Source organism: Heterocephalus glaber, unplaced genomic scaffold, assembly GCF_053883595.1.
Source record: "Heterocephalus glaber isolate CG9 unplaced genomic scaffold, H.glaber_assembly_v1.0 deba00001509, whole genome shotgun sequence".
Taxonomy (NCBI): Eukaryota; Metazoa; Chordata; class Mammalia; order Rodentia; family Bathyergidae; genus Heterocephalus; species Heterocephalus glaber.
The window spans coordinates 29,977-48,128 of record NW_028258325.1 but is presented as its reverse complement, the minus strand read 5'-3'; the positions used below and the strand labels follow the sequence as shown (position 1 = coordinate 48,128).

General features: G+C 42.5%; 1 long non-coding RNA gene across 1 annotated transcript in view; it reads left to right on the top strand.

Annotated features, from left to right (window-relative positions):
• Positions 1–15,455, top strand: part of LOC147825040 (uncharacterized) — a 57,921-nt gene extending 42,466 nt beyond the window's left edge. Inside the window, exon 7 of the long non-coding RNA XR_015441225.1 lies at positions 107–15,455. This is a non-coding gene — a long non-coding RNA (uncharacterized LOC147825040). The remainder of the gene's footprint in view (positions 1–106) is intronic.
• The last annotated feature ends 2,697 nt before the right edge of the window (positions 15,456–18,152 follow it).

Genomic DNA, 18,152 nt, shown 5'->3' with positions numbered 1-18,152 from the left:
GATAAACTCTGGATTTAATTCTAGAAGGTGTGGAGGCATATGCAGGGATCCATGTAAGTTATCCAACTGATCCACATCACAGTATTGACCATAATTTTTTCTACAGGTAGCCAGCCAAGAGAAAATGGTGTGAAGAACAACATCTCTGACCTTGAAGTTCTAAAGATCTAAGTACTTCAGTTGGTTTCCCTGATGATGGAGGTGACCAAAATTTTAAAGTTGTCCTTTTTTTCTCCCCTAAGGTGAAAGATGATGTGTTCTAAACACACATGTCAAAGTGTTGTCTAAGATTCCAACAGTTATTAAATTATAGTGATTGAAATTAAGAATGGTAATTTATGAAATGTTATGACTAACCTGGTAAGTAAGAAATTGTCCCTGCCAAGATGCCAACAAATAGCCTTCAGATTTCTTGGTAAAGTGGATGGGATATCTAACAAAATGTTACCCTGGATTTTTGGCAGGTATTCCATTAAGTTTTATCCTAGTGTACAGGTTTGTTGACTTTAAATCATTAGAGGCATTTCTTATTTTTTGGTATTTATATCATGAATTATGCTTTTGAACTCCTGTGGTAACCTCTGCTTATAACGCAGTTCAAAATATGATTTGTCAGTAATGCTTTTTGTAAATATGAGATTGTACTATGGACTTATTTAGAGATTGTGATAGGTTATTGTATAGGGATGCAGGTCATTGACCATATTTCCTATCCCCTAGTATTGACCATGGGAATTTTGCTAGTGTTTCTGCCAAACAAGATGATATTTCTCAGTAGGCTTTTAGCTCAGTGTTCAGCTTTAGCCATGTAATTGTGATAAGAATATGATTTGTCATGTTGAAAGCCATGACCAAGGGAATGTGTCAATGTCTTCCTTGAATGACATAGGTTCCAAAATCATTTTTCATGATTTGATTTTCAAGTTCCTCTGAAGACACTGTGGTTATTGGGTGTTTGTACCTGTACATGACATATCTTGGTTCTTATTTTTTTCCCATTACCTCTGCACCCTTCACACCCTCCACCCTTCCCTATTTACATAGATTTCATTTCCATTTTCTTTCTTTTCTCATGGTTTTTCGTTTCCCTCTTTTCCGTTCACCTTCCCCTCCTTTCACTCCTTTGTCTTTGGACCTTTTTTCTTATTTGAAATTATCAATTATTCATTTTAATCATTTTAACCCTTGTTTACTCTATCAATTTCTCACACTAGTGAAACTATTTGGTATTTGCACATGTGTGTCCTATTTATTTCACTTAAGAGTATGGCCTTGATATGCATCCATTTAGCTATAAATGACTCTAGCTTTTCATTCTTTATGGCTGAGTAGTACTCCATTTTATAAAAAAACCACATTTTCTTTATCCAGTTTCCAGTTGGTGGGCACTTGGGCTGCTTCCAAGCTTTAGCTATTACAAACTGTGCTGCTATGAACATGGGGGCACATATATCACTGTGGTATGATTCTTTTAATTCTTTTGGGAAGATACCCAGCAGGGGAATAGCTGGGTCAAATGGGACCTCTAGTCCTAGTTCTTTGAGGTATCTCCACACTGACTTACACAGTGGTTGCACCAGTCGGCACTCCCACCAACAAGGGAGAAAGGTTCCCTTCTCCCCACACCCCTGCCAGCATTAGTTATTGGTTGATTTCTTGATAGCAGCCATTCTTTCTGGGGTGAAGTGGAATCTCAGTGTTGTTTTCATCTGCATCTGTTGAATGATGAGTGATGTTGAACATTTTTTCATATATTTGTTTGCTGCTTTTACTTCCTTGAGTGAGAAATGTCTGTTCATTTCAGATGCCCATTTTTGAATTGGGTCTTTGAATTTGGGGGGTCTGATTTTTTCAATTCTTTATATATTCTAGATAGTAGTCCTTTGTCTTAGGTACAACTGCTAAATTTTTTTCCATATTGTAGGTTGTCTGTTATCTCTGTTGGTGGTTTCTTTTGCAGTGTAGAAGCATTTTAGTAAGATGAGATCCCAGTTGTTGATTCTTTCTGCTAGTTCCCGTGCTACTGAGGTTTTGTTCATGAAGTCTTTTCCTATGCCAATATCTTCAAGAGTTCTACCTAACTTATCTTCCAGCAAGTTTAGTGTTTCTGTCTTAATATTTATATCTTTAATCCACTTCAATCTTAGTTTAGTGCATGGTGATAGGTGTGGGTCTAGTTTCAATCTTTGGCAGGTTGAAATCCAGTTGTTCCAACACCATTTATTAAATGGGCTCTCTTTCAGGGAGGAGGATTTTAGTGAAACTCAAAGAAGCTTAGATCACATGACAGCACCCACCACACCACATGACCTATTAGTCTAGGTCAGGGTCTCCATTGATATTTGAATGAAGGTCTCTTTTTCTGGAGATGTTTCCTGCTGAGAAGGGATGAAGATCAGGGCTAGACCTGGATCTGATGAGGCCTGTGGCAAGTGGCGACCTCTTCCTTTTGTCGTACTGGCTGGTACCCTGCCATGATGAATTCCTTGACTGATTGGTGAATACCCTCAATCATCCTGCAAGAAATTTTGAAAACAGCAAACCAGGCACAGTCCAAAACAGAGAATTAAACAGATAATACTGAGGGGTCCCAAGAGTAGTAATAGCCAGGTGAGCCATGAGCTCCAGGAACCAAATGTACCCCACCATTGATTAGTAGCTTGGGGGGCATATCTATCTGGCCCATTGAGTTTTAATTTTTTTCATTTGACATGTAATTTTTTATTATTTACATAGGTTTTACAGAGACAGCTGGATGTTTAGGGGCTCATTTGTTATAGAAATAAGAGACTGTTATGGAAGACATCATAGCTCCTAATCTAAGGGCCCCTGTGTCATGTCCTTGCTCTAAGAGAATGAGTGGAAAAGTGATAAACACAATTTATATGATCTTTATAATCCTTTTTTTTTTGGAATATAAAAGGTGTATGTAACTGAGCAAATGTCTTTTGGAGGCCAACATACCAATGAGTGTAGTGTTACTATGAACCTGACTTCTCCTTGAAATTCAAGGCCAGGACAGTTTTATTCCTGTATCTCTCAGTTTTTGGAAGCCTCCTAGATATATTTAAAAATAAAGAGAACTGATAACCTCCACAAGGACCCTGGCTAACTTAAGGTGATCAAGTGTAACATAAAAGGCTTGATGTTTTTAGACACGGGTAGGTATCCAGGAAATATGAGCACAATGAGAAGAGGCACCATAAACAGAGAACAAGGATGTGAATTATTTTAAAAGGAATAAATCTTGTAGCTGCTTGGTATAGAACTTATCCTGACTGTGGCTGACAAGCAGGTGATTTTTTTCCCAATACTCTTACTTTATGGTTTCTTGGGTTTTTTTTTTTTATCACTACACAATAGTTAATTAGTTATCACAGAATCAGAAAAACACTTATCTAAAAGGAGAGATCTGGAGACCAGTGGTTTCTAGGATTGGGTACCTGTAAAGAACTTCTTTTATTTTTTTTGAAAAGAATCTGTACACACTTGTAGCTAATTAATGATTTTTGCTTCTATTTAGTACCCAGAGTTTTGTCTTTTTGAAATGGCTGTGTCATGAGTGAACCAAAAGATTTTAATGGGTGGGCTATGTCTTAATTTTTCTGAAGTCTAGCTTTATTATTATGTCATTGTTTTATACCTCTTTTGGTTATTTTTTCTGCTGGGTGTTTAAGACCAAGTTAAAGCGAGACCTATGTCAATCAATATGAACCTCTTGCTATCTATTAAGGTCAGTTAAGTCTCCCCAGGCCATTACTTTAGAACTATGCATAGTGCCTCTCTCCTCCTCTGTCAGTGTCAGCTGTCTGGATGGATTATGGCCTTGCTTGACCAAGTTGCTTTCAGTGAAAGCATTGGAGATATTTTTCTTGGTGACCCTCCTTTGGCACACAGTATATTGTCCTCTGGTGTCCAGCAATCTCCCAGTTTAGGAGGTTGAGTGACTTTCCAAAGATGTAGAACCCTGTAGAGAAGGTTCCCTCATGTTCTGGAACTTTGTTGACCTTGAGGGGCCAGGGCCAAAATATCGGCTGTCCTCATAGCCCAGTTACCTTTTACTTTTGGTCTCCAAACTTTAGTTGTTGAACATCCAGAAGAGAAGGTCAATAGCGTTAGCATTGTAACAAGAATAATGAACTTAACTATTATAGTTTTACCACAATAGCAAGCATTTTGGAATTTAAAATATAGAGAACTGTTACTGTTATCAGTCATGGTTGTTTTTTAGTAGTTGAATTTCTGTAGAATATTAACAGAAAAAGAACCACAAATAATATTTTAACATGACAATTATGATGACTTTACCTTTGTATCACATTTAAATGTCCATCTTGATATAAAATAGCCATTGTTAAACTTACTCATTTTTGAAAAACACCAAAAGTTTTTACCTAAATTATTACCTTTAAAATAAATAAATAGATAATCTTTTGATAGGATACCATCTAAAGATAATAGCCCATATATGTATCTGTTATCATAAATAGCTAGAGTGTATAAAAAGGCAAATACCTGAATCAAAAAGAGGTTATTATCATAAACAAATATTAGAAAACCTGTACAGTCAGAAAATACAAATACATTTAGTACACTAGAAAAAATAAAGCCCTGTTATTGTTGTTTTTTACAGAATATTTAGTCCTTTGAAAATGACCAGTGTAAGCACACAATAATAACATATTTAGAATTTATCCCTTTGATGACAATTGATATAAACAGTATAATAATATATTTAAATAATATTTATTCCTGTAAGGTTTTTACAAGGCTAAGAAAACTATCGGGTCTGTTGTAAGATGAAAACTGTTGAGGTCCCCCTAGTGAACAAAGACTGGAAAATATTTCCATGTGGCCGCTCCTTTGTTTACCAAGGGGAGCATGCCTTGAACTTAATAACCTTTATCTATAAACAAAACAGCTGTACGATTGGACAAAAAACAAAGATATAAGACAATTTCTAAAACTAGGGTGGACTCAAATATATTTAGCCCAATGGAATTATAATCTCCTTATAATTTTAGGTTTATAATTATAAATAAGACTATTTAAAACTTTTTGTAAGTCAGTTAACAGAGATCTCTTGTAGAATTAAAATCAGAAAGAATGAAACCTCTATTCCTGTAAACCTTTGATAAACAAACATATATATTTCCTTCATAAATCACTTCCACACACCTTCTTGATGTACCTAGGCCTTTTGGTCTTGTCCTGCTAACAAGACAAACATATAAAATCCCTTTATATCAAAAATATGTCTTTTACTTATAGCTTTTTAAATATTTGGTCTCCGACTCACTATAAACATTTTATACTTTTGTCCATCATTATCTTATCCCTAGTGGTCTTTGTTAAGTAAATAAAGTTCCAATTCCTGTTTAATGGTTAGACACAGGTGGTTTCTGCCACTGATGACAGCCCTAAACACATGACAGTTAAGGCACTTGTCTCACAGGTTTGTTCAAGGATTCCCACTTTGTTCTTTAGTTAGGATGTTATCTATAGTGGAGCTAAAAATCAAAGAAGCTATATAACCTTTACTTTAAACAGCAGAAGCAATGGGCTAAGGCAAGTTTTTAAAGGGATACACTACCTAGTTTGCTTCCACAACTACTTTAATAGCTAATCTATTAAGCTTTAAAACTTTTTCCTATCAACAGTTATAAAGTGGGGGAGGTATGAGCGGTGAGTGATCGGCTCAGGCTAGGATGATTTGAGAAGGAGAACAGGTTTGACAGGGGGAGGGTTAAAAGCATAGTTAGGAAAGCCTTGTATGTAGGGGATTTCTGACCATTTGCCATTGCATTGACAGAAGTTGTGTAAATCACACAATAAGTTAAACTTGAAAGTGCCATTTTTTGGGCCCTGGAAACCCATTATCTAATTTATACTGAGGTCAAACCTGATTGTAATAGAAAACAAGTCTTTTTGGCTTAAAGTCTGGTCCCAACAATCGGAGGAGTTTGAGTTGTGCCAGAAGGCAGCCCAGAGGCGTTGAGGGGTGGGGTTTGGATTGTTGGGTCCCCTGATTAGAGCAGGTGAGGAGGCGGCAGCCCCTGGGGGGAAAGACAAAGGGGAGAAATGTCCTTGTCTCCTTTGACAATCTCCGAGTGAGTCTCCCAAAGGGAGAGAACGAGAGGAGGTTGGCTGATGGGACTTCTAACAGGGGCACGGTCTTGGGCCCAGAGGCCGTGGGGGTTTCTCTGACCAAGCCCTTGGATTTCTGAGAAGTCCCCAGAGGTGGAGAGAACACGAGACAGAGAACCCGACGAGAGGGAGGCTGAACTCCCTACTCACTCAGATATTGGTGACCGGTGTGGATGTGTAGCGCCAGCAATGGCAAAGGTAGAAAGCCCCGGAGGGTTGTGGCAATGGCAGGCAGGTAGGTCCGTTGGAGATGGCCAAAAGGTCAGTTAACCCCTTCCTGGGTGGGATCGTCCATTAATGAACCATTTACCATCCGAGTCACAGCACCAGAAAAATCAGGTAAAAGGGCCGAAGACCAAGACCAGACCAGGACACAAGAAGCCTTTGTTAGGGGAATAGATGTGCCGGGCTGTCTCGGAACAAAGGAGAGAAAAAGCAATATGGCCGGGGCAGGGTGAGTCTTTTATAGAGATTGGGGTGGGGGTTGCATTGGGAGAGGTGGGGTTGAGTGGGCTAGTGACTAGGGAATGGAGGAGCCTATGAGGTCACTAGGTGGTAGGAGGTGAGCAAGTATTAGGTTACTTCCTGGGCTGGAACAGGGGCATACTCGGAAGAAGGGTTTATTCTTTGGTGAGAGCAATCATCTTGGCATGACATCACACAGGGGAGGGGGCAAGGCACCATAGGAAGAGGGCAGCTACTACAAATAATAGCTGCTGAGGTGGTGGGAGACCTATCACCCATGACAAGGAGGCACTAGGGATCATGCAACATCTTAGAAAAAAGCCTAGAGTCCCAAGAGCTGATGGAGGAAAAGAGGCAGATTGGAGATGTCGAGAGGAAATTGCCAGCACCCTCTTACCACTTAGCTTGGCCACATGGATCCAGTGCTTGACCACCCTGGCCCTGTCTCCAGCCCTCGTGCTGGGACCCCCAAAGCAGGAGGTGATCGTGCAGTTGGCCACGTGATTAAAATGTGTGATAGTGGCCTGAACGGTAGGTGCCAGAGGTTTTTTGCACTTTTTGTTTCTTCGGGTACAGATTGAGCACAGGCAGTCCCAGGGCACCACATTTTTGAACAGCTCCTGTGGAGGAAGACAGCATCACACAGGCAGAACCCACCCCAGATAGTCGATGGCTTCAGCCATCCACAGGCAGGTGGCCGTGGCCTGAGCTAGAGATCAGGAAGCTGCAGATATGGACAGAGACTTTTGCACATAGCCGGTTTTCCTCCACTGCCCACTAGTGATGTCCAACTTATGACCTAGGACCTAGCACTGATGTGAAAATCAGTGGAATTTTCCCCATGCCCATCCTCCCAAACCTCTAGCACAGGCAGACATCTGAGTCCCACTCATTCTGAGGTATTGTCTTCTTTCCAAACTCACCTGCCCTCTGCTCCTTTGCCCAGGTCAGTGGCACATTTCCTGGGACAGCTATGACTGGGGGCTCTGTGTGGGTGTCTTCTGTAGAACCCATGAATCTCAAATGCCTACAAAGTGATAAGGCTGGCCAGGTCTCCTGGGATGATGGCAAGGTGACATGTGCTCCTGCCTGCACCTCAGAGCACACCCTCCTCGGTGAGTTGGTCTGACTCCCTGCCCTGTTTCCCAATTGTTCAATCGCAGTTGACATCACAGTCACTGTGTGAGGCGGGCATGTGAGTACCCTTTCTTTACTGTCGACCTCAACCCAAGGACAGGAGTGGCTTGGGGCTGAGAGACAAGTATAGGTGATGCAGTTGGTAGAAGAAGGAATTTTGATTTGGTAAACTGGGAATGTCAGGCCTGAGATCAGTGTGAGAAGGATGGGTTTCCCCGCCCCACCCCACCCCACAGAGCTCAGCTGCTCACCATATCCATCAAGGTCAGCTGCTCTGCCAGCAGCTTGGGAGAGAAGGCTAAGAGCACCTTCTGCAAGGACCTGTTCTTGTCAGCGGCAGCAGAGAGGCAGGGGTGCTATGGAGCTGGCTTCTGCTTCTCTCCTGTCTCCAGAGGAAGCTCTTTCTCTGGTGCTGGCTCTGGCTGCAGAGCAGGCCCATGGTGTTCTGGACATGGAGCCGGAGCTAGGAGGAGGAAAGCTCAGCAGTGTTGGTCACTTGCCAGTACCCTGTGGAGCACAGAAAAGACATCCTGGCCATCTGGGGGATTCCAATGCCCAACCAAAAGCCATGAAAGCCTTCCGGACTTCTGTGGCCCTCACCATCTGTTTTGGCCTCGTGGGGCTCTAGATATTCCACCTGAGCAAGGGGAAGGCACAAGGGAGGCTCCATGTCTGCTCCAGGTGAGTTCACTTGCAAGCCGGCCCTTTTGATCTTGATTTGCTGAATGTCTGGTGGATGGTGCCATTCGGACCAGGTTTCCAAAATGGGAGAGGCGGTGCTGGGGAGAGACAAGTGAGCAGCAGAGTCAGAGGCCCGGGCTTTTCTTCCACCCTGCCTCTCTGAGACAGTGTCGTGTCTTGTGTGGTCCTCTGTGCCTCGGTGTAGAGGAAAGCAGACCCCACCCCAAGCCCTCTGTGACTGTCCTAGCCTTGGCTGACTTTGTCCCACTAGGCTAATGCTAACATGGGTTTCCACTTCACACTGATGATCCTTTCTGAGTGAGGCAGGCACAAAACTCCGTGCACCTGAGCGCTCGGTGCTGGGCTCCAAGCGAAGTAGTCCAAAACAATCCGGACCCTAGCAGGCCCCAATGTTTGCTGTACCTCTAGCAATGAAGTGGGGGCTGCAGAGTGGTGGGGCAGCGGGACAGAGCTCTGACACCTCACAGCCTGCCCCTGTCCAAGCAGGACCCTTACATACCCTGAGTGCGAGGGGAAGCACTGCCCATGAGAGGTCACGGCTGGCGCTGACATCCAGGATGGGCACTGGGCTGCCTCTCTCACATGTGGGTTCCTCCTGAACATTAGCTGGAAACATCTGCGGCCAGAGCCAAGCCAAGGTCAGAAAAGGCTCGGATTTTGGTCCTTTCTGTGGCTAGACCTTCAGAAAGTGGGAAAATGGCAACAGCTCATCCTCCCCTCTTCTCTGTCTCCCTCCAAGGGGCCAGGATGGGAGACAGCTTCAGAAGGGCACCCAGTTTCGCTGGGTTCTAATACCAAGGGAGTGAGGTCACATCCTCAAAGTTTCGCTACAGTTAGGGTGAGGAAGTGGCTTAGGACCAAAGGGCAAGGTGCACTTTGGGTTGCGGTATTTGTTGGGATTTAGTTGAGGTTTTGGAGTACATTTAGGCTTCTATTATGGCTGAGGGTAGGAGATTCAGTGTTAGAAAGTAGGCCTGCAGTTTACATTGTTGTTTATTTTTATTGTGCAGTTCATAATCATTTGAGGAGTGGCTACATGTACATAACAGAGCTTGAAGGGCTGGGGATTTAGCTCAGTGGCACCGTGCCTGCCTCACCAGCATAAGGTCCTGAGTTCAATCCCCGGTACCAAAAGAAAGAAAAACCAAAAATACCAAAACAACAACTCATAGTACAGCTTATATATATAACGAGTTATATATGACTGCTCAGAGCCCGGGCGAACAGAAAGGGAGGAAGCCGGGACCAGCGAGGCCAAGAATTCACTCTCCCTGTCAGCTCAGCGCAGCCACCGGGGTCCCTGAGAGGCCTTCGGGACAAGGAAGGAAGCACACGTCGCAAGACTCGGAAGGCCCCAGGCCACAGGAAGGCAGAGCGCCAGGGCGGCGAACAGCTCACTTGAGAGCCCCCTGTGCCACTGCGGAGCTCAGCTCAGGCGCCCAGCGGAGCCCTCAGGGCAACGATCCCAGCGGGGCATCACTGTGGCTCCAGGAACAAACCTTCAGATAACCGGGAAAGGGCAGGGTTCTCCTAGGCAGAGGAGTAAGGAGTGCTTGTTGGAGATGCCCCGCCCTCTGGGGAGCCTAGGTCCCCGCCCTCGCTCTGAGCTGTGCCAGGCCAGCATTCTCTCAGTTTTCCTGGAGGCTAAACCTCTTCCAAACAAAAATTAATCAAGACATTTAAAGACCTAAATTTAACAAGCAAAAGTTCAGGGTGTGATATCTAAGGTCACTACGGAAAATCCAGAGACCAGATACATCACTCCTAACTGCAAGAGAAAAGGAAAAGTCAGGTGTGATGGTGCTTCCCAGCAATCTCAGATCTCAGACACTGAGCAAGACCTAAACACTCTCTCTCTCTCTCTGAAAAAGAAACAGTGAGGTGAATTACTTCTGAAGAAATAACGAAAATCTTCCAGCCTACTTAGAGGAAGCAAGACAGAGAGGAAGACAGAATAAGGTGGTAGAAATAAGCACGAATATACGAACATATTCTCTTTATGCTAGGCATCCTCATACAATCCTGGCAGAGCTGGGGACTCTGGCAACCTCAGCGCGTGATCTCAGCACAGGGCTCTGCTGCCCTCCGGTGGTCGCTCGGTGTCAATGCACGCCCCGCCTGCTCTGGTCCCAGGAGCAGAGAGCTCCAGCTTGGGAAGCTGACCTGCAGGGATGGGCACCCCTCCTCCTGCCCCCAAGGTCGCCCTCCCATCCCTCTCCCTTGGGGACAGTTTAGAGCTACCTGTCTGCACAGCCTCACACACTCACAAGCCGCCTCTGGGAGGTGATTGCCTCATGGGCGTGGTACACCTGGTTTGTCAGGAGGTGGGATCTGGGCTGAGAGAAATCACCTGGTTCAGGGCCTGGAAGCCTTCATCTCACTGCCTCTGCTCCCTGGACTCTGCTTTCTGTCTGCCAGGCCCCTCTGCCGTGCCGCGCTGGCTTTGAGCTGCTGTCTAGGGACTGAAACCTCTCCCAAGTGCGAGCCGAGATAAACCTCTCCTCGGTTAACTTGTGTGTGTCCGGTAGCGTGTCTTGGTGACCAAGTCACTCCCCTCGAGGTCCTGCCCTCGACACCTGCACGGCACGTGAGTGACACCTCTCGGGGGCAGGTCCAACCTTGGCTCTTGGGGAGGTTCTGGAGATGCGGTGGGGCAGCCCCCGGTGAGTCCTGGACGGGTCTAGGCCCCTGCCCCAGGTGTGTGGTCAAAAACAGTATGGTGTGTGGGTGCAGGAGTGGCTCTGCCTGTGTCCGACGCTCTCAACAAGACCCCGGCAGCTTCCCGGCCGGACCTGTGCCCACTTCAGTCTGAGGGTGTGGGCCCACCTGAGCCACACTAGAGCTCCTGACCTGGCAAGACCCGTGGGGTCCTGATCCTTCCACGAGCTCTAGAAAGGCTCAATCAGTCTCTGAGAGGGTCTGACTCCCCTGCTGCTCAGCCATCACACAGCGCCCAGTCACGTCCTGTCCTCCTGGGATTTCTTCCCCAGCTAGCAAGGGCGGTCCATTGTGACCTCACTGGTGTGTAGGGCTGTCTTAGTCTGCAAGCTGCAGTCCTTCTGCCCCAAGACCTCTGCTGCTTTGCTGATCTCAAGACATTGACAACATTGCTTGCTGTCTGCTCAGGGCCTGGTCGTCTCCATGGCAAAAGGCTTTGGCCATTCATACCCATGTCCATCCGTTGCCTCAGCCTTTCTCTTCAGCCATAGCAAGTGTCCTAGCAGAGGTTCTTCAGCCTTAGTCAGCCCACTTTATCTTGCTCCTTTTCTTCCTCGTAGGCACAACAGGCATTGGGCTCTCCCATCCCAACAGCAGCATATGCATCCTTTTCAACTGGAGTAAATTTTAAAGTGATTTTTTTAATAGTGTCTCCCATAATTCATTTTTCTCTTATGGCCAAATTTGGGACCCATATCACTTAACCATATTTCAGGCTAAAAGTAAGAAATAAATTTAAAAGCCTTAAGTAACAAAAAGCTGGTTTGTTTGTTCAATTCTGACATCTGACTTCAGGAAGGATTAAAAAACTTCCAGCATTCACAGTCTTCTTCTTCCTCAGACCTGGCTCCACTTCTTGTTTCTTAGGCATACCTGCTCTTATCTATTCCAGGCTTTCCTTGGGCTGTAGCAGCTCTCAGATGATTTCCCCAGATGCGAAGATATGCATTTCCATCATTTCAAATAACATTCTTCGCATTTGTTCTGATTGGCCTTTTGTAAATCATTTATTCATAACCAACCTGTATAACCATGGAAATGACTGTTCTTATTTGGTTAAATCTGAAAAAATCCACTCCTGAAAGTACAGATTGGAGGTCTTGGGTTGAAGGTGGAGGTGTTTTCAGAAAAGAAGCTGGGATGTTCCTATAACTATGCATGGCAAAAGTGTGTTTTACACAGTTCCAACTGTCCCTGGGCATAAATGTATACATCCCATCCTCTTCCTTAGAGAATATGTTGCGTAAATCCTCACCCAATACAGTCCCTTAGATTGTTGAATTATTAAAGTAGAAGAGGTGTCGGATTTGGGAGATGTTTCTGAGAATCTCTAGGACCTCTTGGCTACACATGGACAAGGAGTAATTAAAGACCCCTGAGGTTTCTAGCTGGAGGTTCTGGGTTTGTATTAAGACTGCCAACTGGTAGAGGGAATTTCATAAGAGCAAGGCAGGTGTAAAGTTAAAGAGATTGATATTTGACATGCTGTAATAAAAGACACTACGGAGAGTCCATGGGGAACAGGAAGCAAAAAAATAAAAGGCCCTTAACTGCAATGAGGGAAGAGGTATCTTTATAGTGGAGAAAGCTGGAAGACACCACCTCAACCCAATGATTAGTCAACACCAAGTCCTAGACATGCCTTCTGAGACAACACAGCCACAGGGATGCAAACCTTATCACGTATGAACTTCTACCTCCAATTCATAACCTGATTTTGAGATATCAGAAGATAACACGGAATAGATGGACACATTATACAAAACAACCATGCTGTCTTCTTAAAAAAAGTCAATGCCAGACCTGGGGATTTAGCTCAGTGGTAGAGCACTGGCCTAGCAGGGATGAAGCTCTGGGTTGGATCCCAAATGATACAGAACAACCTCAAAATGTGTATGTCATTAAAGACAAACTGAAAAACTGATTATGGCAGCACAACTCATAAGAGAGAAATCTTCTAAGCAGCCTTTATGTCCATCAAGGCATGAATGGATATAGAAAATATGGTCTTTACACAAGTGGGGTATTAATACTATGTCATATATAAGGATTATCTTGAAGCAAACTTGGTAGGAAATTTGTAGGAAAATAGATGCACCTTGAGACCATAATGTTAAGTGAAATAAATCAGACAGACAAGCTTAAATATGACATAGTTTCTCTTGTATAAGAAACCCAAAATATAAATAAAGAGTAAAATAAAATAAAAATCAGAGAGATAGATTATTGCAAAAGGGAAGGGGACCAAGAGATGAATGGAGGAGAAAAAGGATGAAGGGAAAGGAATGGAAAAAGAATTAAGATGTGTGATGTACATTTACCAACTCCCCAAGAGGAATTCAATCATTATGTACTGCAATAATGTACTAATAAAACTTAAGAAAGAAAAATGAAAAATGACACGATAGCAAATTGCAGTGTGTGGTCCTGGGTGGGGTCTTGGATCAGGCTGATTAAGTGCCATAAAAAAACCCCACTATTGAAGTTCTCTTACAGCCTAGTTGAACTTGTAGGACTCTAGACATTGATGTCAAGGCATTTTTTTGTGCCTCCTTCAGTACTACTTCCTGAACATGCGCACTCTTTGGTACCTGCGCCACAATGGGCATGCGTCGTAAGAACATCCGGGCACTTCCCACCCGGTGCGCACTTGGGGACCCTTAGCAGTACCTTCCCGTGCGGCTGCGGCACTGGACTGCGGTGGTGGAATCTCAGTCCTGGGAGAGGTTTCTAAAACTGATGTAGGTAAAAAATGTGATTGAGGCCCAGTCCTCCAGACCCCTCTGTACTGAACAAGCTTTGCAGGCTTTGCCTCCTCACGTTTCCCTTCGTTCCTTTGGATTGGCTGTAGGTTGGAAGGGAGGGAAGTGGCCTGGCCGGCAGAGGGCGCCATATTGAAGTGCTCTCCGGGTTGTACCGCTTTCCGCAGAGATGAGGCCCTGGCTGTACTGGGATGGTTCAGACTCAGAGCAGGGGGTGTTTTTCCCAAGACTATGTCCTAGCAAGCTTAGAAAAAGCAGGTAGAGCCACAGAGTAGACATCCAGTGTATGGGTTATTGGCATGTTTAAAAGATTCCAGAACAAACGGAAGTTTTTTATAGTTGAGGGAAAACATTAAATGGTCAGTTTGAAAAGACCTAGCCCTAGCCAAAGTAAAACTGACAAGTCTATCCAGGACCAGGGTATAAGCAACCAATGTTTTAAATTTCGAAGGTAGGGGTCAGGGGTTAACGCAACAGTGCCACACCTGCCTGGCAAGCGCAAAGTCCTGAGTTCAATTCTTGGTACCAAAAAAAAAAAAAAAAATCAATGGTAAAAAATGTCAAAGGTTCTCGGAAAGAATAAAAAAATTAAAAAGGAAAAATTATATAAGGCTTTGGTTGAGTGTCACAGGGTAGAGAACTCACAAGACTCTCACTGTGCATGTGTGTGTAATAGTGTGTAATATTTTTAAGGGGAAACCAATAATTATCAAGTCATGTATGAAATCCTCAATTAATTATACAAGAGATAAGAAACTCCCTCCCTCTGATAAAATCAACTCATAGATGCACTACAAATATCTGAAAGATTAATAAAAATTTTTGAAGTAGCGGTGCATGGTAGAAGTCCTGATGGTGAAGATAACATTGAAATTAGGATGTAAGTCCAAAACGACAATTTTAAATGTTTTAAAAGCACTACAAACATTAAAACCCAGCAGTTTGCCATACTAATAAATGTCTGGAAGCGCACAGACACCACTTTAAGCACCTCTTGTAATGGTAGAGGCCAAAGGTAACTTACATTAATCTCACGATGTCTCAATAAATTGGGTATTAAAATATTTATATGTTTTTTTCTGAAGTATGTATACATTATTTTTGGTGGACTATATGTGAAAAAATCATGTTGTACACTTTAAATATAATACAAACATGAGTGTTTCTAAGAACTTTTACTTGTGATTGAAACATTTTAACTATGTGAAAGACATTTAAAAATACACACGTATATGCAATTCCAGTATCTCAGTGACATAATTTCTCATTTGTTTGATATCTTTTAATATTTTATCCATATGAACATATTGCTAAGTTGATAAAACTATATTTTATGCACTTATACATTTTACAGATTTTGTAACAATAATTTGGAACTATGCCTCCTTTTTCACTTTTTTGTAGAATTTTTAAGAGCTGTGTTACATCCACTGTATTTGTATATTACATGTTTTATTTAATCATTTTCTTATTACTAGATGCCAGTGCTATTTTTTGAAATTATAAATAACTCTGCTCTATGCCACACAGAGGGGTACCTATAATCCTAGAATCAAGAGGCTGAGACAGGAGGATTTTGGAGAGTGCAGCGCCAGTCTGAGCGACACAGTAAGTATAAGGACATTTTAGATTACATCGCAAGATCCTATCTCAAAAAACAAAGCAAAGAGGGCCGGGGATTTAGCTCAGTGGTTTCACCACCTGCTGTGCAAGCACAGGGATGCGAGTTCGATCCCCGGTACCAAAACAAAACAAAACAAAACCAATCCAACTTCCCAGGTTAATTTGGGCCAGGGATTTAGCTCAGTGGTTTTGCCACCTGCTATGCAAGCACAAGGCCCAGAGTTCGATCACCGGTACCAAAAAGAAAAAAAAAACCAAAGAAACAAAAGCTAAGTCTGCTTTGAGTATATTTTTGTATATGGATTTTTCTCCTTTAAAATTTTCATACTTCTTTTATTCCAAGGTATACATATTCTTTTATTGTGTATCAAGTAATATTTTAGTATATTTGGTTTTTCCTTTTTAAAAATTATTGAATTGATATTAAATTTTTAAGTTGAAACTTAGAATTGGAGAAATAGAGCAATCCTAAATATAAATTTGGAATAGGGGGTTTCCTAAGTCAAACAAGTTTATGATACTTGATAAGTATATTCAAAATGTCTCCTTAAACTGTTTTGACAGTAACATCAGCATGGGTGTGTGCTGCAGTTTTTCTATAGCTTTTCCAACATATGTATTTTCCTGATTTTTAATAGTTTTAAGAGATGTCAATTATTTCCTTATTATTATTTGACTTAATTTATCTAGTTTCCTCTATGTGAAAAAGCTATGGATGTAAAGAGAACAAAAGACAAAATTTGAAGTCATTTAAAAAATCAGATACAAACACTTTGATGTTTAGTCGGTAACTTTGTGGAGAAAAAGTCAGAGTTCTTGGCTCTTATCTTTCCATATGTTACGTCTGTTCCTCTGCCACATGCAAAACTGGAAGAATTCTGGACAACTGCTTTATAAAATCAAAGAAACTTTAGCTAGATGAACCACTAAGAATCATCTGGTTAGGGACCAGGGATTTAGCTCAGTGGTTCCACTGCCTGCCTTGCAAGCACAAGGTCCCAAGTTTGATCTCCAGTACCAAAAAAAAAAAAGAATCATCTGGTTAAACCCTTCATTTTAATAAGATTAAATAAAAACCCATTGAGATTCAAATTATTCAAGATTTTTCAATTAGTAGGTGCCAGGGTGCAATTTCAGACCAAGGTTCCAGACCTTTCTATCAGGCATGCTGCCTTTCTGATGCAAATTCCATCTGGGGGCTAATCATGTACCTACAGTTGTCCTTGACATTTAGGCTGAGAAGTGTAAAATTTAGGCTTAGTATACTGATTCTTACTATATCAAATAAAAGAGTGAATTTCTGTGGTCTTGGACTTATGAGTCTAAAGCCAAACCTATATCTGAATAGGTGGCACAAAATGAGAAGCACATTTCATGAACTGTCTTTAATAGGCTTATGCAAAGAATTCTGCAGAAGGTGTCTTAAGCATAGTAATTCCAATGGCAGGTGATTAAATCCTCTGGAAGACTGGATCATCATGATCTTGATTTTTTTCTTGCTGTTGATTGTCTTGTTACCTATTCAATATGAGTTTGTTCACCATTTCTAGACCAAATGAGGAACTGAATTTTACAACTGAAGCAAAGCACCCTTTTATCGTATCACCTTTATCATTGCATTTTCAATCTTTCTGGTTTATAAAATGTTCCCACAACCAGTAACATGAGTCTCAGACTTTAATAATCTTTGACAGCAAAAGTCATACTTCAGATTCGAGCCCAGCTTCCATGGTGTAAGCTCAAATCAGCAAAACTGCAGAAAACTGTCCTTCCTCCAATTATTTCCCTGTTTCTGATGTCCCAAGGTTAGTGCCTAATGAATATTCAGGCCCAGTCACTTTTGACCCCTGCCTTTTCGTCTTTCTTCTGGGCAGTAATGCTGCTGGATATCACTGTCTTCCCCTGATGACCACTGATGATTCATCCTATTATGGTCTCCAAGCAAGGTCATTCCTTCTCCAAATTCCTCATATCTAAAATGTGCTAAAATCATCCACTTTATCTTGAAAATCAAGGAAAAGAAACTTAAAACAGAATAATTTACAACAGCCAGGAGAATTAGATAGGTTTAGAACTGACACATCCAAACTGAAACTATGAAACCCTGCTTCATTCCCACATCCATCCTATGGTAGGGAGGCAGATCAGGGAGGCAAGAGACAGGCGACTCTGGGTACCTCCCTACTTTGGGACTGAGGTCCAATTTTTCCCATCTTAGAGAAGGAAGTTCTCCAAACTGTCTCAACCTGGGCCTGGCATTGTTTTACTGCCCTGGAATGTGTTCTTCCCATGATGACTGACAAAAGAAACATCCATTCTCTTGGGGGTAGTGGAAATCCTGTATTTGCTTCACAGCTTACACAAGATAATCACAATAGTAGGTTGTATATATTTTGAAGTTTGGACTATACATTCTTAACTTTATGCCTTTACAGGAAAAGAGGTCCTACTCCCTATTGGGTTATCTTGTTCTTTGGCAGCTGTTTTACAACTTTGTAAATGATTGATAATAGATAGAAATGCAAAGCATTTATTGTTTATAAACACCAAATTATTTCCTGTCTGACAGAGCAGAGAAGGTCAGTCTCTCCTATGATG